This window comes from Mytilus galloprovincialis, chromosome 6 (assembly GCF_965363235.1).
Source record: "Mytilus galloprovincialis chromosome 6, xbMytGall1.hap1.1, whole genome shotgun sequence".
In the NCBI taxonomy this organism is placed as follows: domain Eukaryota; kingdom Metazoa; phylum Mollusca; class Bivalvia; order Mytilida; family Mytilidae; genus Mytilus; species Mytilus galloprovincialis.
The window spans coordinates 89,975,201-89,997,060 of NC_134843.1; the positions used below are offsets into that span (position 1 = coordinate 89,975,201).

The window sequence follows — 21,860 nt, forward strand, 5'->3', positions numbered from 1 at the left end:
TTGGGCATGACAAACTTCTGCAAGTGCTTCTTTCTAATTTCTTTGCTTCCCCTCTAAGCACGAACTAGAAATAAGTCTATAATAGTCAGTGTTTTCGATTTTTTTTTACATGTGGTCTTTTTTCTAGGTAATGCTACATTTGATGGAGAGAGATAAAAAAAAAATTAATAGCGAGGAAAAGGGGGGACCAAGCTGCATATTTCATGTTGTTTATGTTACCCACGTAAAGTGGGTGTAGAGAAATTGTCTATAGACTCATTAATTGTTCCTCTCCACGGATATCTTTAGTAAAAGGCGAAAGATATATTTTTTTTTTATCTTTATTAAGGCGAAAGATATATTCGTGGTTTGAAGAGAAACCAGAGTAACTCGACTTGCACAAACATTGAATATACAGAATAATGTAAATGTTTTCTGAGAGAAGGTGTTTGCGAAAATGAACTTTTTGCAAACATCCTTAAATTCTACACAATAAGTATCTACACATGGCACATTTATGCCGTAGAACCATGTTGGCAATTTATGAATTTGATAGATTTTTCATATTTTTGTTGTGTAACAACGTGATCATATTACAACCGAATGGAGCCACGGCAATGCACATACACACAGTATAAGAACGAATATACAACGTATGCGTAATGAAATCATGTATTTCACTTTGTCAAAACACGCTAAGCTATAGAAAACAACTTATTGGATGGAAAAACATGCTCTTAAACTAATCGCTACTTTGCCGTGAATAAACTCAAACTGAAACGCTACAGAGAAGAGTAGCGTCATGGCGCATGGCGCACGCAAAGAAATCTCCGTAAATCACTCTCTTTATATTGGGCATGACAAACTTCTGCAAGTGCTTCTTTCTAATTTCTTTGCTTCCCCTCTAAGCACGAACTAGAAATAAGTCTATAATAGTCAGTGTTTTCGATTTTTTTTTACATGTGGTCTTTTTTCTAGGTAATGCTACATTTGATGGAGAGAGATAAAAAAAAAATTAATAGCGAGGAAAAGGGGGGACCAAGCTGCATATTTCATGTTGTTTATGTTACCCACGTAAAGTGGGTGTAGAGAAATTGTCTATAGACTCATTAATTGTTCCTCTCCACGGATATCTTTAGTAAAAGGCGAAAGATATATTCGTGGTTTGAAGAGAAACCAGAGTAACTCGACTTGCACAAACATTGAATATACAGAATAATGTAAATGTTTTCTGAGAGAAGGTGTTTGCGAAACTGAACTTTTTGCAAACATCCTTAAATTCTACACAATAAGTATCTACACATGGCACATTTATGCCGTAGAACCATGTTGGCAATTTATGAATTTGATAGATTTTTCATATTTTTGTTGTGTAACAACGTGATCATATTACAACCGAATGGAGCCACGGCAATGCACATACACACAGTATAAGAACGAATATACAACGTATGCGTAATGAAATCATGTATTTCACTTTGTCAAAACACGCTAAGCTATAGAAAACAACTTATTGGATGGAAAAACATGCTCTTAAACTAATCGCTACTTTGCCGTGAATAAACTCAAACTGAAACGCTACAGAGAAGAGTAGCGTCATGGCGCATGGCGCACGCAAAGAAATCTCCGTAAATCACTCTCTTTATATTGGGCATGACAAACTTCTGCAACTGCTTCTTTCTAATTTCTTTGCTTCCCCTCTAAGCACGAACTAGAAATAAGTCTATAATAGTCAGTGTTTTCGATTTTTTTTTACATGTGGTCTTTTTTCTAGGTAATGCTACATTTGATGGAGAGAGATAAAAAAAAAATTAATAGCGAGGAAAAGGGGGGACCAAGCTGCATATTTCATGTTGTTTATGTTACCCACGTAAAGTGGGTGTAGAGAAATTGTCTATAGACTCATTAATTGTTCCTCTCCACGGATATCTTTAGTAAAAGGCGAAAGATATATTCGTGGTTTGAAGAGAAACCAGAGTAACTCGACTTGCACACACATTGAATATACAGAATAATGTAAATGTTTTCTGAGAGAAGGTGTTTGCGAAAATGAACTTTTTGCAAACATCCTTAAATTCTACACAATAAGTATCTACACATGGCACATTTATGCCGTAGAACCATGTTGGCAATTTATGAATTTGATAGATTTTTCATATTTTTGTTGTGTAACAACGTGATCATATTACAACCGAATGGAGCCACGGCAATGCACATACACACAGTATAAGAACGAATATACAACGTATGCGTAATGAAATCATGTATTTCACTTTGTCAAAACACGCTAAGCTATAGAAAACAACTTATTGGATGGAAAAACATGCTCTTAAACTAATCGCTACTTTGCCGTGAATAAACTCAAACTGAAACGCTACAGAGAAGAGTAGCGTCATGGCGCATGGCGCACGCAAAGAAATCTCCGTAAATCACTCTCTTTATATTGGGCATGACAAACTTCTGCAAGTGCTTCTTTCTAATTTCTTTGCTTCCCCTCTAAGCACGAACTAGAAATAAGTCTATAATAGTCAGTGTTTTCGATTTTTTTTTACATGTGGTCTTTTTTCTAGGTAATGCTACATTTGATGGAGAGAGATAAAAAAAAAATTAATAGCGAGGAAAAGGGGGGACCAAGCTGCATATTTCATGTTGTTTATGTTACCCACGTAAAGTGGGTGTAGAGAAATTGTCTATAGACTCATTAATTGTTCCTCTCCACGGATATCTTTAGTAAAAGGCGAAAGATATATTCGTGGTTTGAAGAGAAACCAGAGTAACTCGACTTGCACAAACATTGAATATACAGAATAATGTAAATGTTTTCTGAGAGAAGGTGTTTGCGAAAATGAACTTTTTGCAAACATCCTTAAATTCTACACAATAAGTATCTACACATGGCACATTTATGCCGTAGAACCATGTTGGCAATTTATGAATTTGATAGATTTTTCATATTTTTGTTGTGTAACAACGTGATCATATTACAACCGAATGGAGCCACGGCAATGCACATACACACAGTATAAGAACGAATATACAACGTATGCGTAATGAAATCATGTATTTCACTTTGTCAAAACACGCTAAGCTATAGAAAACAACTTATTGGATGGAAAAACATGCTCTTAAACTAATCGCTACTTTGCCGTGAATAAACTCAAACTGAAACGCTACAGAGAAGAGTAGCGTCATGGCGCATGGCGCACGCAAAGAAATCTCCGTAAATCACTCTCTTTATATTGGGCATGACAAACTTCTGCAAGTGCTTCTTTCTAATTTCTTTGCTTCCCCTCTAAGCACGAACTAGAAATAAGTCTATAATAGTCAGTGTTTTCGATTTTTTTTTACATGTGGTCTTTTTTCTAGGTAATGCTACATTTGATGGAGAGAGATAAAAAAAAAATTAATAGCGAGGAAAAGGGGGGACCAAGCTGCATATTTCATGTTGTTTATGTTACCCACGTAAAGTGGGTGTAGAGAAATTGTCTATAGACTCATTAATTGTTCCTCTCCACGGATATCTTTAGTAAAAGGCGAAAGATATATGCGTGGTTTGAAGAGAAACCAGAGTAACTCGACTTGCACAAACATTGAATATACAGAATAATGTAAATGTTTTCTGAGAGAAGGTGTTTGCGAAAATGAACTTTTTGCAAACATCCTTAAATTCTACACAATAAGTATCTACACATGGCACATTTATGCCGTAGAACCATGTTGGCAATTTATGAATTTGATAGATTTTTCATATTTTTGTTGTGTAACAACGTGATCATATTACAACCGAATGGAGCCACGGCAATGCACATACACACAGTATAAGAACGAATATACAACGTATGCGTAATGAAATCATGTATTTCACTTTGTCAAAACACGCTAAGCTATAGAAAACAACTTATTGGATGGAAAAACATGCTCTTAAACTAATCGCTACTTTGCCGTGAATAAACTCAAACTGAAACGCTACAGAGAAGAGTAGCGTCATGGCGCATGGCGCACGCAAAGAAATCTCCGTAAATCACTCTCTTTATATTGGGCATGACAAACTTCTGCAAGTGCTTCTTTCTAATTTCTTTGCTTCCCCTCTAAGCACGAACTAGAAATAAGTCTATAATAGTCAGTGTTTTCGATTTTTTTTTACATGTGGTCTTTTTTCTAGGTAATGCTACATTTGATGGAGAGAGATAAAAAAAAAATTAATAGCGAGGAAAAGGGGGGACCAAGCTGCATATTTCATGTTGTTTATGTTACCCACGTAAAGTGGGTGTAGAGAAATTGTCTATAGACTCATTAATTGTTCCTCTCCACGGATATCTTTAGTAAAAGGCGAAAGATATATTCGTGGTTTGAAGAGAAACCAGAGTAACTCGACTTGCACAAACATTGAATATACAGAATAATGTAAATGTTTTCTGAGAGAAGGTGTTTGCGAAAATGAACTTTTTGCAAACATCCTTAAATTCTACACAATAAGTATCTACACATGGCACATTTATGCCGTAGAACCATGTTGGCAATTTATGAATTTGATAGATTTTTCATATTTTTGTTGTGTAACAACGTGATCATATTACAACCGAATGGAGCCACGGCAATGCACATTAATTGTTCCTCTCCACGGATATCTTTAGTAAAAGGCGAAAGATATATTCGTGGTTTGAAGAGAAACCAGAGTAACTCGACTTGCACAAACATTGAATATACAGAATAATGTAAATGTTTTCTGAGAGAAGGTGTTTGCGAAAATGAACTTTTTGCAAACATCCTTAAATTCTACACAATAAGTATCTACACATGGCACATTTATGCCGTAGAACCATGTTGGCAATTTATGAATTTGATAGATTTTTCATATTTTTGTTGTGTAACAACGTGATCATATTACAACCGAATGGAGCCACGGCAATGCACATACACACAGTATAAGAACGAATATACAACGTATGCGTAATGAAATCATGTATTTCACTTTGTCAAAACACGCTAAGCTATAGAAAACAACTTATTGGATGGAAAAACATGCTCTTAAACTAATCGCTACTTTGCCGTGAATAAACTCAAACTGAAACGCTACAGAGAAGAGTAGCGTCATGGCGCATGGCGCACGCAAAGAAATCTCCGTAAATCACTCTCTTTATATTGGGCATGACAAACTTCTGCAAGTGCTTCTTTCTAATTTCTTTGCTTCCCCTCTAAGCACGAACTAGAAATAAGTCTATAATAGTCAGTGTTTTCGATTTTTTTTTACATGTGGTCTTTTTTCTAGGTAATGCTACATTTGATGGAGAGAGATAAAAAAAAAATTAATAGCGAGGAAAAGGGGGGACCAAGCTGCATATTTCATGTTGTTTATGTTACCCACGTAAAGTGGGTGTAGAGAAATTGTCTATAGACTCATTAATTGTTCCTCTCCACGGATATCTTTAGTAAAAGGCGAAAGATATATTCGTGGTTTGAAGAGAAACCAGAGTAACTCGACTTGCACAAACATTGAATATACAGAATAATGTAAATGTTTTCTGAGAGAAGGTGTTTGCGAAAATGAACTTTTTGCAAACATCCTTAAATTCTACACAATAAGTATCTACACATGGCACATTTATGCCGTAGAACCATGTTGGCAATTTATGAATTTGATAGATTTTTCATATTTTTGTTGTGTAACAACGTGATCATATTACAACCGAATGGAGCCACGGCAATGCACATACACACAGTATAAGAACGAATATACAACGTATGCGTAATGAAATCATGTATTTCACTTTGTCAAAACACGCTAAGCTATAGAAAACAACTTATTGGATGGAAAAACATGCTCTTAAACTAATCGCTACTTTGCCGTGAATAAACTCAAACTGAAACGCTACAGAGAAGAGTAGCGTCATGGCGCATGGCGCACGCAAAGAAATCTCCGTAAATCACTCTCTTTATATTGGGCATGACAAACTTCTGCAAGTGCTTCTTTCTAATTTCTTTGCTTCCCCTCTAAGCACGAACTAGAAATAAGTCTATAATAGTCAGTGTTTTCGATTTTTTTTTACATGTGGTCTTTTTTCTAGGTAATGCTACATTTGATGGAGAGAGATAAAAAAAAAATTAATAGCGAGGAAAAGGGGGGACCAAGCTGCATATTTCATGTTGTTTATGTTACCCACGTAAAGTGGGTGTAGAGAAATTGTCTATAGACTCATTAATTGTTCCTCTCCACGGATATCTTTAGTAAAAGGCGAAAGATATATTCGTGGTTTGAAGAGAAACCAGAGTAACTCGACTTGCACAAACATTGAATATACAGAATAATGTAAATGTTTTCTGAGAGAAGGTGTTTGCGAAAATGAACTTTTTGCAAACATCCTTAAATTCTACACAATAAGTATCTACACATGGCACATTTATGCCGTAGAACCATGTTGGCAATTTATGAATTTGATAGATTTTTCATATTTTTGTTGTGTAACAACGTGATCATATTACAACCGAATGGAGCCACGGCAATGCACATACACACAGTATAAGAACGAATATACAACGTATGCGTAATGAAATCATGTATTTCACTTTGTCAAAACACGCTAAGCTATAGAAAACAACTTATTGGATGGAAAAACATGCTCTTAAACTAATCGCTACTTTGCCGTGAATAAACTCAAACTGAAACGCTACAGAGAAGAGTAGCGTCATGGCGCATGGCGCACGCAAAGAAATCTCCGTAAATCACTCTCTTTATATTGGGCATGACAAACTTCTGCAAGTGCTTCTTTCTAATTTCTTTGCTTCCCCTCTAAGCACGAACTAGAAATAAGTCTATAATAGTCAGTGTTTTCGATTTTTTTTTACATGTGGTCTTTTTTCTAGGTAATGCTACATTTGATGGAGAGAGATAAAAAAAAAATTAATAGCGAGGAAAAGGGGGGACCAAGCTGCATATTTCATGTTGTTTATGTTACCCACGTAAAGTGGGTGTAGAGAAATTGTCTATAGACTCATTAATTGTTCCTCTCCACGGATATCTTTAGTAAAAGGCGAAAGATATATTCGTGGTTTGAAGAGAAACCAGAGTAACTCGACTTGCACAAACATTGAATATACAGAATAATGTAAATGTTTTCTGAGAGAAGGTGTTTGCGAAAATGAACTTTTTGCAAACATCCTTAAATTCTACACAATAAGTATCTACACATGGCACATTTATGCCGTAGAACCATGTTGGCAATTTATGAATTTGATAGATTTTTCATATTTTTGTTGTGTAACAACGTGATCATATTACAACCGAATGGAGCCACGGCAATGCACATACACACAGTATAAGAACGAATATACAACGTATGCGTAATGAAATCATGTATTTCACTTTGTCAAAACACGCTAAGCTATAGAAAACAACTTATTGGATGGAAAAACATGCTCTTAAACTAATCGCTACTTTGCCGTGAATAAACTCAAACTGAAACGCTACAGAGAAGAGTAGCGTCATGGCGCATGGCGCACGCAAAGAAATCTCCGTAAATCACTCTCTTTATATTGGGCATGACAAACTTCTGCAAGTGCTTCTTTCTAATTTCTTTGCTTCCCCTCTAAGCACGAACTAGAAATAAGTCTATAATAGTCAGTGTTTTCGATTTTTTTTTACATGTGGTCTTTTTTCTAGGTAATGCTACATTTGATGGAGAGAGATAAAAAAAAAATTAATAGCGAGGAAAAGGGGGGACCAAGCTGCATATTTCATGTTGTTTATGTTACCCACGTAAAGTGGGTGTAGAGAAATTGTCTATAGACTCATTAATTGTTCCTCTCCACGGATATCTTTAGTAAAAGGCGAAAGATATATTCGTGGTTTGAAGAGAAACCAGAGTAACTCGACTTGCACAAACATTGAATATACAGAATAATGTAAATGTTTTCTGAGAGAAGGTGTTTGCGAAAATGAACTTTTTGCAAACATCCTTAAATTCTACACAATAAGTATCTACACATGGCACATTTATGCCGTAGAACCATGTTGGCAATTTATGAATTTGATAGATTTTTCATATTTTTGTTGTGTAACAACGTGATCATATTACAACCGAATGGAGCCACGGCAATGCACATACACACAGTATAAGAACGAATATACAACGTATGCGTAATGAAATCATGTATTTCACTTTGTCAAAACACGCTAAGCTATAGAAAACAACTTATTGGATGGAAAAACATGCTCTTAAACTAATCGCTACTTTGCCGTGAATAAACTCAAACTGAAACGCTACAGAGAAGAGTAGCGTCATGGCGCATGGCGCACGCAAAGAAATCTCCGTAAATCACTCTCTTTATATTGGGCATGACAAACTTCTGCAAGTGCTTCTTTCTAATTTCTTTGCTTCCCCTCTAAGCACGAACTAGAAATAAGTCTATAATAGTCAGTGTTTTCGATTTTTTTTTACATGTGGTCTTTTTTCTAGGTAATGCTACATTTGATGGAGAGAGATAAAAAAAAAATTAATAGCGAGGAAAAGGGGGGACCAAGCTGCATATTTCATGTTGTTTATGTTACCCACGTAAAGTGGGTGTAGAGAAATTGTCTATAGACTCATTAATTGTTCCTCTCCACGGATATCTTTAGTAAAAGGCGAAAGATATATTCGTGGTTTGAAGAGAAACCAGAGTAACTCGACTTGCACAAACATTGAATATACAGAATAATGTAAATGTTTTCTGAGAGAAGGTGTTTGCGAAAATGAACTTTTTGCAAACATCCTTAAATTCTACACAATAAGTATCTACACATGGCACATTTATGCCGTAGAACCATGTTGGCAATTTATGAATTTGATAGATTTTTCATATTTTTGTTGTGTAACAACGTGATCATATTACAACCGAATGGAGCCACGGCAATGCACATACACACAGTATAAGAACGAATATACAACGTATGCGTAATGAAATCATGTATTTCACTTTGTCAAAACACGCTAAGCTATAGAAAACAACTTATTGGATGGAAAAACATGCTCTTAAACTAATCGCTACTTTGCCGTGAATAAACTCAAACTGAAACGCTACAGAGAAGAGTAGCGTCATGGCGCATGGCGCACGCAAAGAAATCTCCGTAAATCACTCTCTTTATATTGGGCATGACAAACTTCTGCAAGTGCTTCTTTCTAATTTCTTTGCTTCCCCTCTAAGCACGAACTAGAAATAAGTCTATAATAGTCAGTGTTTTCGATTTTTTTTTTACATGTGGTCTTTTTTCTAGGTAATGCTACATTTGATGGAGAGAGATAAAAAAAAAATTAATAGCGAGGAAAAGGGGGGACCAAGCTGCATATTTCATGTTGTTTATGTTACCCACGTAAAGTGGGTGTAGAGAAATTGTCTATAGACTCATTAATTGTTCCTCTCCACGGATATCTTTAGTAAAAGGCGAAAGATATATTCGTGGTTTGAAGAGAAACCAGAGTAACTCGACTTGCACAAACATTGAATATACAGAATAATGTAAATGTTTTCTGAGAGAAGGTGTTTGCGAAAATGAACTTTTTGCAAACATCCTTAAATTCTACACAATAAGTATCTACACATGGCACATTTATGCCGTAGAACCATGTTGGCAATTTATGAATTTGATAGATTTTTCATATTTTTGTTGTGTAACAACGTGATCATATTACAACCGAATGGAGCCACGGCAATGCACATACACACAGTATAAGAACGAATATACAACGTATGCGTAATGAAATCATGTATTTCACTTTGTCAAAACACGCTAAGCTATAGAAAACAACTTATTGGATGGAAAAACATGCTCTTAAACTAATCGCTACTTTGCCGTGAATAAACTCAAACTGAAACGCTACAGAGAAGAGTAGCGTCATGGCGCATGGCGCACGCAAAGAAATCTCCGTAAATCACTCTCTTTATATTGGGCATGACAAACTTCTGCAAGTGCTTCTTTCTAATTTCTTTGCTTCCCCTCTAAGCACGAACTAGAAATAAGTCTATAATAGTCAGTGTTTTCGATTTTTTTTTACATGTGGTCTTTTTTCTAGGTAATGCTACATTTGATGGAGAGAGATAAAAAAAAAATTAATAGCGAGGAAAAGGGGGGACCAAGCTGCATATTTCATGTTGTTTATGTTACCCACGTAAAGTGGGTGTAGAGAAATTGTCTATAGACTCATTAATTGTTCCTCTCCACGGATATCTTTAGTAAAAGGCGAAAGATATATTCGTGGTTTGAAGAGAAACCAGAGTAACTCGACTTGCACAAACATTGAATATACAGAATAATGTAAATGTTTTCTGAGAGAAGGTGTTTGCGAAAATGAACTTTTTGCAAACATCCTTAAATTCTACACAATAAGTATCTACACATGGCACATTTATGCCGTAGAACCATGTTGGCAATTTATGAATTTGATAGATTTTTCATATTTTTGTTGTGTAACAACGTGATCATATTACAACCGAATGGAGCCACGGCAATGCACATACACACAGTATAAGAACGAATATACAACGTATGCGTAATGAAATCATGTATTTCACTTTGTCAAAACACGCTAAGCTATAGAAAACAACTTATTGGATGGAAAAACATGCTCTTAAACTAATCGCTACTTTGCCGTGAATAAACTCAAACTGAAACGCTACAGAGAAGAGTAGCGTCATGGCGCATGGCGCACGCAAAGAAATCTCCGTAAATCACTCTCTTTATATTGGGCATGACAAACTTCTGCAAGTGCTTCTTTCTAATTTCTTTGCTTCCCCTCTAAGCACGAACTAGAAATAAGTCTATAATAGTCAGTGTTTTCGATTTTTTTTTACATGTGGTCTTTTTTCTAGGTAATGCTACATTTGATGGAGAGAGATAAAAAAAAAATTAATAGCGAGGAAAAGGGGGGACCAAGCTGCATATTTCATGTTGTTTATGTTACCCACGTAAAGTGGGTGTAGAGAAATTGTCTATAGACTCATTAATTGTTCCTCTCCACGGATATCTTTAGTAAAAGGCGAAAGATATATTCGTGGTTTGAAGAGAAACCAGAGTAACTCGACTTGCACAAACATTGAATATACAGAATAATGTAAATGTTTTCTGAGAGAAGGTGTTTGCGAAAATGAACTTTTTGCAAACATCCTTAAATTCTACACAATAAGTATCTACACATGGCACATTTATGCCGTAGAACCATGTTGGCAATTTATGAATTTGATAGATTTTTCATATTTTTGTTGTGTAACAACGTGATCATATTACAACCGAATGGAGCCACGGCAATGCACATACACACAGTATAAGAACGAATATACAACGTATGCGTAATGAAATCATGTATTTCACTTTGTCAAAACACGCTAAGCTATAGAAAACAACTTATTGGATGGAAAAACATGCTCTTAAACTAATCGCTACTTTGCCGTGAATAAACTCAAACTGAAACGCTACAGAGAAGAGTAGCGTCATGGCGCATGGCGCACGCAAAGAAATCTCCGTAAATCACTCTCTTTATATTGGGCATGACAAACTTCTGCAAGTGCTTCTTTCTAATTTCTTTGCTTCCCCTCTAAGCACGAACTAGAAATAAGTCTATAATAGTCAGTGTTTTCGATTTTTTTTTACATGTGGTCTTTTTTCTAGGTAATGCTACATTTGATGGAGAGAGATAAAAAAAAAATTAATAGCGAGGAAAAGGGGGGACCAAGCTGCATATTTCATGTTGTTTATGTTACCCACGTAAAGTGGGTGTAGAGAAATTGTCTATAGACTCATTAATTGTTCCTCTCCACGGATATCTTTAGTAAAAGGCGAAAGATATATTCGTGGTTTGAAGAGAAACCAGAGTAACTCGACTTGCACAAACATTGAATATACAGAATAATGTAAATGTTTTCTGAGAGAAGGTGTTTGCGAAAATGAACTTTTTGCAAACATCCTTAAATTCTACACAATAAGTATCTACACATGGCACATTTATGCCGTAGAACCATGTTGGCAATTTATGAATTTGATAGATTTTTCATATTTTTGTTGTGTAACAACGTGATCATATTACAACCGAATGGAGCCACGGCAATGCACATACACACAGTATAAGAACGAATATACAACGTATGCGTAATGAAATCATGTATTTCACTTTGTCAAAACACGCTAAGCTATAGAAAACAACTTATTGGATGGAAAAACATGCTCTTAAACTAATCGCTACTTTGCCGTGAATAAACTCAAACTGAAACGCTACAGAGAAGAGTAGCGTCATGGCGCATGGCGCACGCAAAGAAATCTCCGTAAATCACTCTCTTTATATTGGGCATGACAAACTTCTGCAAGTGCTTCTTTCTAATTTCTTTGCTTCCCCTCTAAGCACGAACTAGAAATAAGTCTATAATAGTCAGTGTTTTCGATTTTTTTTTACATGTGGTCTTTTTTCTAGGTAATGCTACATTTGATGGAGAGAGATAAAAAAAAAAATTAATAGCGAGGAAAAGGGGGGACCAAGCTGCATATTTCATGTTGTTTATGTTACCCACGTAAAGTGGGTGTAGAGAAATTGTCTATAGACTCATTAATTGTTCCTCTCCACGGATATCTTTAGTAAAAGGCGAAAGATATATTCGTGGTTTGAAGAGAAACCAGAGTAACTCGACTTGCACAAACATTGAATATACAGAATAATGTAAATGTTTTCTGAGAGAAGGTGTTTGCGAAAATGAACTTTTTGCAAACATCCTTAAATTCTACACAATAAGTATCTACACATGGCACATTTATGCCGTAGAACCATGTTGGCATTTTATGAATTTGATAGATTTTTCATATTTTTGTTGTGTAACAACGTGATCATATTACAACCGAATGGAGCCACGGCAATGCACATACACACAGTATAAGAACGAATATACAACGTATGCGTAATGAAATCATGTATTTCACTTTGTCAAAACACGCTAAGCTATAGAAAACAACTTATTGGATGGAAAAACATGCTCTTAAACTAATCGCTACTTTGCCGTGAATAAACTCAAACTGAAACGCTACAGAGAAGAGTAGCGTCATGGCGCATGGCGCACGCAAAGAAATCTCCGTAAATCACTCTCTTTATATTGGGCATGACAAACTTCTGCAAGTGCTTCTTTCTAATTTCTTTGCTTCCCCTCTAAGCACGAACTAGAAATAAGTCTATAATAGTCAGTGTTTTCGATTTTTTTTACATGTGGTCTTTTTTCTAGGTAATGCTACATTTGATGGAGAGAGATAAAAAAAAAATTAATAGCGAGGAAAAGGGGGGACCAAGCTGCATATTTCATGTTGTTTATGTTACCCACGTAAAGTGGGTGTAGAGAAATTGTCTATAGACTCATTAATTGTTCCTCTCCACGGATATCTTTAGTAAAAGGCGAAAGATATATTCGTGGTTTGAAGAGAAACCAGAGTAACTCGACTTGCACAAACATTGAATATACAGAATAATGTAAATGTTTTCTGAGAGAAGGTGTTTGCGAAAATGAACTTTTTGCAAACATCCTTAAATTCTACACAATAAGTATCTACACATGGCACATTTATGCCGTAGAACCATGTTGGCAATTTATGAATTTGATAGATTTTTCATATTTTTGTTGTGTAACAACGTGATCATATTACAACCGAATGGAGCCACGGCAATGCACATACACACAGTATAAGAACGAATATACAACGTATGCGTAATGAAATCATGTATTTCACTTTGTCAAAACACGCTAAGCTATAGAAAACAACTTATTGGATGGAAAAACATGCTCTTAAACTAATCGCTACTTTGCCGTGAATAAACTCAAACTGAAACGCTACAGAGAAGAGTAGCGTCATGGCGCATGGCGCACGCAAAGAAATCTCCGTAAATCACTCTCTTTATATTGGGCATGACAAACTTCTGCAAGTGCTTCTTTCTAATTTCTTTGCTTCCCCTCTAAGTACGAACTAGAAATAAGTCTATAATAGTCAGTGTTTTCGATTTTTTTTTACATGTGGTATTTTTTCTAGGTAATGCTACATTTGATGGAGAGAGATAAAAAAAAAAATTAATAGCGAGGAAAAGGGGGGACCAAGCTGCATATTTCATGTTGTTTATGTTACCCACGTAAAGTGGGTGTAGAGAAATTGTCTATAGACTCATTAATTGTTCCTCTCCACGGATATCTTTAGTAAAAGGCGAAAGATATATTCGTGGTTTGAAGAGAAACCAGAGTAACTCGACTTGCACAAACATTGAATATACAGAATAATGTAAATGTTTTCTGAGAGAAGGTGTTTGCGAAAATGAACTTTTTGCAAACATCCTTAAATTCTACACAATAAGTATCTACACATGGCACATTTATGCCGTAGAACCATGTTGGCAATTTATGAATTTGATAGATTTTTCATATTTTTGTTGTGTAACAACGTGATCATATTACAACCGAATGGAGCCACGGCAATGCACATACACACAGTATAAGAACGAATATACAACGTATGCGTAATGAAATCATGTATTTCACTTTGTCAAAACACGCTAAGCTATAGAAAACAACTTATTGGATGGAAAAACATGCTCTTAAACTAATCGCTACTTTGCCGTGAATAAACTCAAACTGAAACGCTACAGAGAAGAGTAGCGTCATGGCGCATGGCGCACGCAAAGAAATCTCCGTAAATCACTCTCTTTATATTGGGCATGACAAACTTCTGCAAGTGCTTCTTTCTAATTTCTTTGCTTCCCCTCTAAGCACGAACTAGAAATAAGTCTATAATAGTCAGTGTTTTCGATTTTTTTTTACATGTGGTCTTTTTTCTAGGTAATGCTACATTTGATGGAGAGAGATAAAAAAAAAATTAATAGCGAGGAAAAGGGGGGACCAAGCTGCATATTTCATGTTGTTTATGTTACCCACGTAAAGTGGGTGTAGAGAAATTGTCTATAGACTCATTAATTGTTCCTCTCCACGGATATCTTTAGTAAAAGGCGAAAGATATATTCGTGGTTTGAAGAGAAACCAGAGTAACTCGACTTGCACAAACATTGAATATACAGAATAATGTAAATGTTTTCTGAGAGAAGGTGTTTGCGAAAATGAACTTTTTGCAAACATCCTTAAATTCTACACAATAAGTATCTACACATGGCACATTTATGCCGTAGAACCATGTTGGCAATTTATGAATTTGATAGATTTTTCATATTTTTGTTGTGTAACAACGTGATCATATTACAACCGAATGGAGCCACGGCAATGCACATACACACAGTATAAGAACGAATATACAACGTATGCGTAATGAAATCATGTATTTCACTTTGTCAAAACACGCTAAGCTATAGAAAACAACTTATTGGATGGAAAAACATGCTCTTAAACTAATCGCTACTTTGCCGTGAATAAACTCAAACTGAAACGCTACAGAGAAGAGTAGCGTCATGGCGCATGGCGCACGCAAAGAAATCTCCGTAAATCACTCTCTTTATATTGGGCATGACAAACTTCTGCAAGTGCTTCTTTCTAATTTCTTTGCTTCCCCTCTAAGCACGAACTAGAAATAAGTCTATAATAGTCAGTGTTTTCGATTTTTTTTTACATGTGGTCTTTTTTCTAGGTAATGCTACATTTGATGGAGAGAGATAAAAAAAAAATTAATAGCGAGGAAAAGGGGGGACCAAGCTGCATATTTCATGTTGTTTATGTTACCCACGTAAAGTGGGTGTAGAGAAATTGTCTATAGACTCATTAATTGTTCCTCTCCACGGATATCTTTAGTAAAAGGCGAAAGATATATTCGTGGTTTGAAGAGAAACCAGAGTAACTCGACTTGCACAAACATTGAATATACAGAATAATGTAAATGTTTTCTGAGAGAAGGTGTTTGCGAAAATGAACTTTTTGCAAACATCCTTAAATTCTACACAATAAGTATCTACACATGGCACATTTATGCCGTAGAACCATGTTGGCAATTTATGAATTTGATAGATTTTTCATATTTTTGTTGTGTAACAACGTGATCATATTACAACCGAATGGAGCCACGGCAATGCACATACACACAGTATAAGAACGAATATACAACGTATGCGTAATGAAATCATGTATTTCACTTTGTCAAAACACGCTAAGCTATAGAAAACAACTTATTGGATGGAAAAACATGCTCTTAAACTAATCGCTACTTTGCCGTGAATAAACTCAAACTGAAACGCTACAGAGAAGAGTAGCGTCATGGCGCATGGCGCACGCAAAGAAATCTCCGTAAATCACTCTCTTTATATTGGGCATGACAAACTTCTGCAAGTGCTTCTTTCTAATTTCTTTGCTTCCCCTCTAAGCACGAACTAGAAATAAGTCTATAATAGTCAGTGTTTTCGATTTTTTTTACATGTGGTCTTTTTTCTAGGTAATGCTACATTTGATGGAGAGAGATAAAAAAAAAATTAATAGCGAGGAAAAGGGGGGACCAAGCTGCATATTTCATGTTGTTTATGTTACCCACGTAAAGTGGGTGTAGAGAAATTGTCTATAGACTCATTAATTGTTCCTCTCCACGGATATCTTTAGTAAAAGGCGAAAGATATATTCGTGGTTTGAAGAGAAACCAGAGTAACTCGACTTGCACAAACATTGAATATACAGAATAATGTAAATGTTTTCTGAGAGAAGGTGTTTGCGAAAATGAACTTTTTGCAAACATCCTTAAATTCTACACAATAAGTATCTACACATGGCACATTTATGCCGTAGAACCATGTTGGCAATTTATGAATTTGATAGATTTTTCATATTTTTGTTGTGTAACAACGTGATCATATTACAACCGAATGGAGCCACGGCAATGCACATACACACAGTATAAGAACGAATATACAACGTATGCGTAATGAAATCATGTATTTCACTTTGTCAAAACACGCTAAGCTATAGAAAACAACTTATTGGATGGAAAAACATGCTCTTAAACTAATCGCTACTTTGCCGTGAATAAACTCAAACTGAAACGCTACAGAGAAGAGTAGCGTCATGGCGCATGGCGCACGCAAAGAAATCTCCGTAAATCACTCTCTTTATATTGGGCATGACAAACTTCTGCAAGTGCTTCTTTCTAATTTCTTTGCTTCCCCTCTAAGCACGAACTAGAAATAAGTCTATAATAGTCAGTGTTTTCGATTTTTTTTTACATGTGGTCTTTTTTCTAGGTAATGCTACATTTGATGGAGAGAGATAAAAAAAAATTAATAGCGAGGAAAAGGGGGGACCAAGCTGCATATTTCATGTTGTTTATGTTACCCACGTAAAGTGGGTGTAGAGAAATTGTCTATAGACTCATTAATTGTTCCTCTCCACGGATATCTTTAGTAAAAGGCGAAAGATATATTCGTGGTTTGAAGAGAAACCAGAGTAACTCGACTTGCACAAACATTGAATATACAGAATAATGTAAATGTTTTCTGAGAGAAGGTGTTTGCGAATATGAACTTTTTGCAAACATCCTTAAATTCTACACAATAAGTATCTACACATGGCACATTTATGCCGTAGAACCATGTTGGCAATTTATGAATTTGATAGATTTTTCATATTTTTGTTGTGTAACAACGTGATCATATTACAACCGAATGGAGCCACGGCAATGCACATACACACAGTATAAGAACGAATATACAACGTATGCGTAATGAAATCATGTATTTCACTTTGTCAAAACACGCTAAGCTATAGAAAACAACTTATTGGATGGAAAAACATGCTCTTAAACTAATCGCTACTTTGCCGTGAATAAACTCAAACTGAAACGCTACAGAGAAGAGTAGCGTCATGGCGCATGGCGCACGCAAAGAAATCTCCGTAAATCACTCTCTTTATATTGGGCATGACAAACTTCTGCAAGTGCTTCTTTCTAATTTCTTTGCTTCCCCTCTAAGCACGAACTAGAAATAAGTCTATAATAGTCAGTGTTTTCGATTTTTTTTTACATGTGGTCTTTTTTCTAGGTAATGCTACATTTGATGGAGAGAGATAAAAAAAAAAAATTAATAGCGAGGAAAAGGGGGGACCAAGCTGCATATTTCATGTTGTTTATGTTACCCACGTAAAGTGGGTGTAGAGAAATTGTCTATAGACTCATTAATTGTTCCTCTCCACGGATATCTTTAGTAAAAGGCGAAAGATATATTCGTGGTTTGAAGAGAAACCAGAGTAACTCGACTTGCACAAACATTGAATATACAGAATAATGTAAATGTTTTCTGAGAGAAGGTGTTTGCGAAAATGAACTTTTTGCAAACATCCTTAAATTCTACACAATAAGTATCTACACATGGCACATTTATGCCGTAGAACCATGTTGGCAATTTATGAATTTGATAGATTTTTCATATTTTTGTTGTGTAACAACGTGATCATATTACAACCGAATGGAGCCACGGCAATGCACATACACACAGTATAAGAACGAATATACAACGTATGCGTAATGAAATCATGTATTTCACTTTGTCAAAACACGCTAAGCTATAGAAAACAACTTATTGGATGGAAAAACATGCTCTTAAACTAATCGCTACTTTGCCGTGAATAAACTCAAACTGAAACGCTACAGAGAAGAGTAGCGTCATGGCGCATGGCGCACGCAAAGAAATCTCCGTAAATCACTCTCTTTATATTGGGCATGACAAACTTCTGCAAGTGCTTCTTTCTAATTTCTTTGCTTCCCCTCTAAGCACGAACTAGAAATAAGTCTATAATAGTCAGTGTTTTCGATTTTTTTTTACATGTGGTCTTTTTTCCAGGTAATGCTACATTTGATGGAGAGAGATAAAAAAAAAATTAATAGCGAGGAAAAGGGGGGACCAAGCTGCATATTTCATGTTGTTTATGTTACCCACGTAAAGTGGGTGTAGAGAAATTGTCTATAGACTCATTAATTGTTCCTCTCCACGGATATCTTTAGTAAAAGGCGAAAGATATATTCGTGGTTTGAAGAGAAACCAGAGTAACTCGATTTGCACAAACATTGAATATACAGAATAATGTAAATGTTTTCTGAGAGAAGGTGTTTGCGAAAATGAACTTTTTGCAAACATCCTTAAATTCTACACAATAAGTATCTACACATGGCACATTTATGCCGTAGAACCATGTTGGCAATTTATGAATTTGATAGATTTTTCATATTTTTGTTGTGTAACAACGTGATCATATTACAACCGAATGGAGCCACGGCAATGCACATACACACAGTATAAGAACGAATATACAACGTATGCGTAATGAAATCATGTATTTCACTTTGTCAAAACACGCTAAGCTATAGAAAACAACTTATTGGATGGAAAAACATGCTCTTAAACTAATCGCTACTTTGCCGTGAATAAACTCAAACTGAAACGCTACAGAGAAGAGTAGCGTCATGGCGCATGGCGCACGCAAAGAAATCTCCGTAAATCACTCTCTTTATATTGGGCATGACAAACTTCTGCAAGTGCTTCTTTCTAATTTCTTTGCTTCCCCTCTAAGCACGAACTAGAAATAAGTCTATAATAGTCAGTGTTTTCGATTTTTTTTTACATGTGGTCTTTTTTCTAGGTAATGCTACATTTGATGGAGAGAGATAAAAACAAAATTAATAGCGAGGAAAAGGGGGGACCAAGCTGCATATTTCATGTTGTTTATGTTACCCACGTAAAGTGGGTGTAGAGAAATTGTCTATAGACTCATTAATTGTTCCTCTCCACGGATATCTTTAGTAAAAGGCGAAAGATATATTCGTGGTTTGAAGAGAAACCAGAGTAACTCGACTTGCACAAACATTGAATATACAGAATAATGTAAATGTTTTCTGAGAGAAGGTGTTTGCGAAAATGAACTTTTTGCAAACATCCTTAAATTCTACACAATAAGTATCTACACATGGCACATTTATGCCGTAGAACCATGTTGGCAATTTATGAATTTGATAGATTTTTCATATTTTTGTTGTGTAACAACGTGATCATATTACAACCGAATGGAGCCACGGCAATGCACATACACACAGTATAAGAACGAATATACAACGTATGCGTAATGAAATCATGTATTTCACTTTGTCAAAACACGCTAAGCTATAGAAAACAACTTATTGGATGGAAAAACATGCTCTTAAACTAATCGCTACTTTGCCGTGAATAAACTCAAACTGAAACGCTACAGAGAAGAGTAGCGTCATGGCGCATGGCGCACGCAAAGAAATCTCCGTAAATCACTCTCTTTATATTGGGCATGACAAACTTCTGCAAGTGCTTCTTTCTAATTTCTTTGCTTCCCCTCTAAGCACGAACTAGAAATAAGTCTATAATAGTCAGTGTTTTCGATTTTTTTTTACATGTGGTCTTTTTTCTAGGTAATGCTACATTTGATGGAGAGAGATAAAAAAAAAATTAATAGCGAGGAAAAGGGGGGACCAAGCTGCATATTTCATGTTGTTTATGTTACCCACGTAAAGTGGGTGTAGAGAAATTGTCTATAGACTCATTAATTGTTCCTCTCCACGGATATCTTTAGTAAAAGGCGAAAGATATATTCGTGGTTTGAAGAGAAACCAGAGTAACTCGACTTGCACAAACATTGAATATACAGAATAATGTAAATGTTTTCTGAGAGAAGGTGTTTGCGAAAATGAACTTTTTGCAAACATCCTTAAATTCTACACAATAAGTATCTACACATGGCACATTTATGCCGTAGAACCATGTTGGCAATTTATGAATTTGATAGATTTTTCATATTTTTGTTGTGTAACAACGTGATCATATTACAACCGAATGGAGCCACGGCAATGCACATACACACAGTATAAGAACGAATATACAACGTATGCGTAATGAAATCATGTATTTCACTTTGTCAAAACACGCTAAGCTATAGAAAACAACTTATTGGATGGAAAAACATGCTCTTAAACTAATCGCTACTTTGCCGTGAATAAACTCAAACTGAAACGCTACAGAGAAGAGTAGCGTCATGGCGCATGGCGCACGCAAAGAAATCTCCGTAAATCACTCTCTTTATATTGGGCATGACAAACTTCTGCAAGTGCTTCTTTCTAATTTCTTTGCTTCCCCTCTAAGCACGAACTAGAAATAAGTCTATAATAGTCAGTGTTTTCGATTTTTTTTTACATGTGGTCTTTTTTCTAGGTAATGCTACATTTGATGGAGAGAGATAAAAAAAAAATTAATAGCGAGGAAAAGGGGGGACCAAGCTGCATATTTCATGTTGTTTATGTTACCCACGTAAAGTGGGTGTAGAGAAATTGTCTATAGACTCATTAATTGTTCCTCTCCACGGATATCTTTAGTAAAAGGCGAAAGATATATTCGTGGTTTGAAGAGAAACCAGAGTAACTCGACTTGCACAAACATTGAATATACAGAATAATGTAAATGTTTTCTGAGAGAAGGTGTTTGCGAAAATGAACTTTTTGCAAACATCCTTAAATTCTACACAATAAGTATCTACACATGGCACATTTATGCCGTAGAACCATGTTGGCAATTTATGAATTTGATAGATTTTTCATATTTTTGTTGTGTAACAACGTGATCATATTACAACCGAATGGAGCCACGGCAATGCACATACACACAGTATAAGAACGAATATACAACGTATGCGTAATGAAATCATGTATTTCACTTTGTCAAAACACGCTAAGCTATAGAAAACAACTTATTGGATGGAAAAACATGCTCTTAAACTAATCGCTACTTTGCCGTGAATAAACTCAAACTGAAACGCTACAGAGAAGAGTAGCGTCATGGCGCATGGCGCACGCAAAGAAATCTCCGTAAATCACTCTCTTTATATTGGGCATGACAAACTTCTGC

General features: G+C 35.6%; 27 non-coding genes and 1 pseudogene across 27 annotated transcripts; all 28 read right to left on the reverse strand.

Annotated features, from left to right (window-relative positions):
• Positions 1-216: 216 nt before the first annotated feature.
• Positions 217-368, reverse strand: LOC143081185 (U5 spliceosomal RNA; annotated as a pseudogene).
• A 678-nt stretch (positions 369-1,046) lies between these two features.
• Positions 1,047-1,164, reverse strand: LOC143081226 (U5 spliceosomal RNA). The gene has a single exon (XR_012979954.1). It is a non-coding gene; the product is annotated as a U5 spliceosomal RNA (small nuclear RNA).
• A 678-nt stretch (positions 1,165-1,842) lies between these two features.
• On the reverse strand, positions 1,843-1,960 carry LOC143081228 (U5 spliceosomal RNA). Its single transcript, XR_012979955.1, has one exon. It is a non-coding gene; the product is annotated as a U5 spliceosomal RNA (small nuclear RNA).
• Positions 1,961-2,638: 678 nt separating this feature from the next.
• Positions 2,639-2,756, reverse strand: LOC143081230 (U5 spliceosomal RNA). Its single transcript, XR_012979957.1, has one exon. It is a non-coding gene; the product is annotated as a U5 spliceosomal RNA (small nuclear RNA).
• A 678-nt stretch (positions 2,757-3,434) lies between these two features.
• On the reverse strand, positions 3,435-3,552 carry LOC143081176 (U5 spliceosomal RNA). The gene has a single exon (XR_012979909.1). It is a non-coding gene; the product is annotated as a U5 spliceosomal RNA (small nuclear RNA).
• Positions 3,553-4,230: 678 nt separating this feature from the next.
• On the reverse strand, positions 4,231-4,348 carry LOC143081231 (U5 spliceosomal RNA). The gene has a single exon (XR_012979958.1). It is a non-coding gene; the product is annotated as a U5 spliceosomal RNA (small nuclear RNA).
• Positions 4,349-4,534: 186 nt separating this feature from the next.
• On the reverse strand, positions 4,535-4,659 carry LOC143081188 (U5 spliceosomal RNA). Its single transcript, XR_012979918.1, has one exon. It is a non-coding gene; the product is annotated as a U5 spliceosomal RNA (small nuclear RNA).
• A 678-nt stretch (positions 4,660-5,337) lies between these two features.
• On the reverse strand, positions 5,338-5,455 carry LOC143081232 (U5 spliceosomal RNA). Its single transcript, XR_012979959.1, has one exon. It is a non-coding gene; the product is annotated as a U5 spliceosomal RNA (small nuclear RNA).
• A 678-nt stretch (positions 5,456-6,133) lies between these two features.
• Positions 6,134-6,251, reverse strand: LOC143081233 (U5 spliceosomal RNA). Its single transcript, XR_012979960.1, has one exon. It is a non-coding gene; the product is annotated as a U5 spliceosomal RNA (small nuclear RNA).
• Positions 6,252-6,929: 678 nt separating this feature from the next.
• LOC143081234 (U5 spliceosomal RNA) lies at positions 6,930-7,047 on the reverse strand. The gene has a single exon (XR_012979961.1). It is a non-coding gene; the product is annotated as a U5 spliceosomal RNA (small nuclear RNA).
• Positions 7,048-7,725: 678 nt separating this feature from the next.
• LOC143081103 (U5 spliceosomal RNA) lies at positions 7,726-7,843 on the reverse strand. The gene has a single exon (XR_012979841.1). It is a non-coding gene; the product is annotated as a U5 spliceosomal RNA (small nuclear RNA).
• A 678-nt stretch (positions 7,844-8,521) lies between these two features.
• On the reverse strand, positions 8,522-8,639 carry LOC143081104 (U5 spliceosomal RNA). Its single transcript, XR_012979842.1, has one exon. It is a non-coding gene; the product is annotated as a U5 spliceosomal RNA (small nuclear RNA).
• A 679-nt stretch (positions 8,640-9,318) lies between these two features.
• On the reverse strand, positions 9,319-9,436 carry LOC143081105 (U5 spliceosomal RNA). Its single transcript, XR_012979843.1, has one exon. It is a non-coding gene; the product is annotated as a U5 spliceosomal RNA (small nuclear RNA).
• Positions 9,437-10,114: 678 nt separating this feature from the next.
• On the reverse strand, positions 10,115-10,232 carry LOC143081106 (U5 spliceosomal RNA). Its single transcript, XR_012979844.1, has one exon. It is a non-coding gene; the product is annotated as a U5 spliceosomal RNA (small nuclear RNA).
• A 678-nt stretch (positions 10,233-10,910) lies between these two features.
• LOC143081107 (U5 spliceosomal RNA) lies at positions 10,911-11,028 on the reverse strand. The gene has a single exon (XR_012979845.1). It is a non-coding gene; the product is annotated as a U5 spliceosomal RNA (small nuclear RNA).
• A 678-nt stretch (positions 11,029-11,706) lies between these two features.
• On the reverse strand, positions 11,707-11,824 carry LOC143081109 (U5 spliceosomal RNA). The gene has a single exon (XR_012979847.1). It is a non-coding gene; the product is annotated as a U5 spliceosomal RNA (small nuclear RNA).
• Positions 11,825-12,503: 679 nt separating this feature from the next.
• Positions 12,504-12,621, reverse strand: LOC143081110 (U5 spliceosomal RNA). Its single transcript, XR_012979848.1, has one exon. It is a non-coding gene; the product is annotated as a U5 spliceosomal RNA (small nuclear RNA).
• Positions 12,622-13,298: 677 nt separating this feature from the next.
• On the reverse strand, positions 13,299-13,416 carry LOC143081111 (U5 spliceosomal RNA). The gene has a single exon (XR_012979849.1). It is a non-coding gene; the product is annotated as a U5 spliceosomal RNA (small nuclear RNA).
• A 679-nt stretch (positions 13,417-14,095) lies between these two features.
• Positions 14,096-14,213, reverse strand: LOC143081112 (U5 spliceosomal RNA). The gene has a single exon (XR_012979850.1). It is a non-coding gene; the product is annotated as a U5 spliceosomal RNA (small nuclear RNA).
• Positions 14,214-14,891: 678 nt separating this feature from the next.
• LOC143081114 (U5 spliceosomal RNA) lies at positions 14,892-15,009 on the reverse strand. Its single transcript, XR_012979851.1, has one exon. It is a non-coding gene; the product is annotated as a U5 spliceosomal RNA (small nuclear RNA).
• A 678-nt stretch (positions 15,010-15,687) lies between these two features.
• On the reverse strand, positions 15,688-15,805 carry LOC143081115 (U5 spliceosomal RNA). The gene has a single exon (XR_012979852.1). It is a non-coding gene; the product is annotated as a U5 spliceosomal RNA (small nuclear RNA).
• Positions 15,806-16,482: 677 nt separating this feature from the next.
• On the reverse strand, positions 16,483-16,600 carry LOC143081116 (U5 spliceosomal RNA). The gene has a single exon (XR_012979853.1). It is a non-coding gene; the product is annotated as a U5 spliceosomal RNA (small nuclear RNA).
• A 677-nt stretch (positions 16,601-17,277) lies between these two features.
• LOC143081117 (U5 spliceosomal RNA) lies at positions 17,278-17,395 on the reverse strand. The gene has a single exon (XR_012979854.1). It is a non-coding gene; the product is annotated as a U5 spliceosomal RNA (small nuclear RNA).
• Positions 17,396-18,075: 680 nt separating this feature from the next.
• LOC143081118 (U5 spliceosomal RNA) lies at positions 18,076-18,193 on the reverse strand. The gene has a single exon (XR_012979855.1). It is a non-coding gene; the product is annotated as a U5 spliceosomal RNA (small nuclear RNA).
• A 678-nt stretch (positions 18,194-18,871) lies between these two features.
• LOC143081119 (U5 spliceosomal RNA) lies at positions 18,872-18,989 on the reverse strand. Its single transcript, XR_012979856.1, has one exon. It is a non-coding gene; the product is annotated as a U5 spliceosomal RNA (small nuclear RNA).
• Positions 18,990-19,667: 678 nt separating this feature from the next.
• LOC143081121 (U5 spliceosomal RNA) lies at positions 19,668-19,785 on the reverse strand. The gene has a single exon (XR_012979858.1). It is a non-coding gene; the product is annotated as a U5 spliceosomal RNA (small nuclear RNA).
• A 678-nt stretch (positions 19,786-20,463) lies between these two features.
• Positions 20,464-20,581, reverse strand: LOC143081122 (U5 spliceosomal RNA). Its single transcript, XR_012979859.1, has one exon. It is a non-coding gene; the product is annotated as a U5 spliceosomal RNA (small nuclear RNA).
• Positions 20,582-21,259: 678 nt separating this feature from the next.
• LOC143081123 (U5 spliceosomal RNA) lies at positions 21,260-21,377 on the reverse strand. The gene has a single exon (XR_012979860.1). It is a non-coding gene; the product is annotated as a U5 spliceosomal RNA (small nuclear RNA).
• Positions 21,378-21,860: the final 483 nt, after the last annotated feature.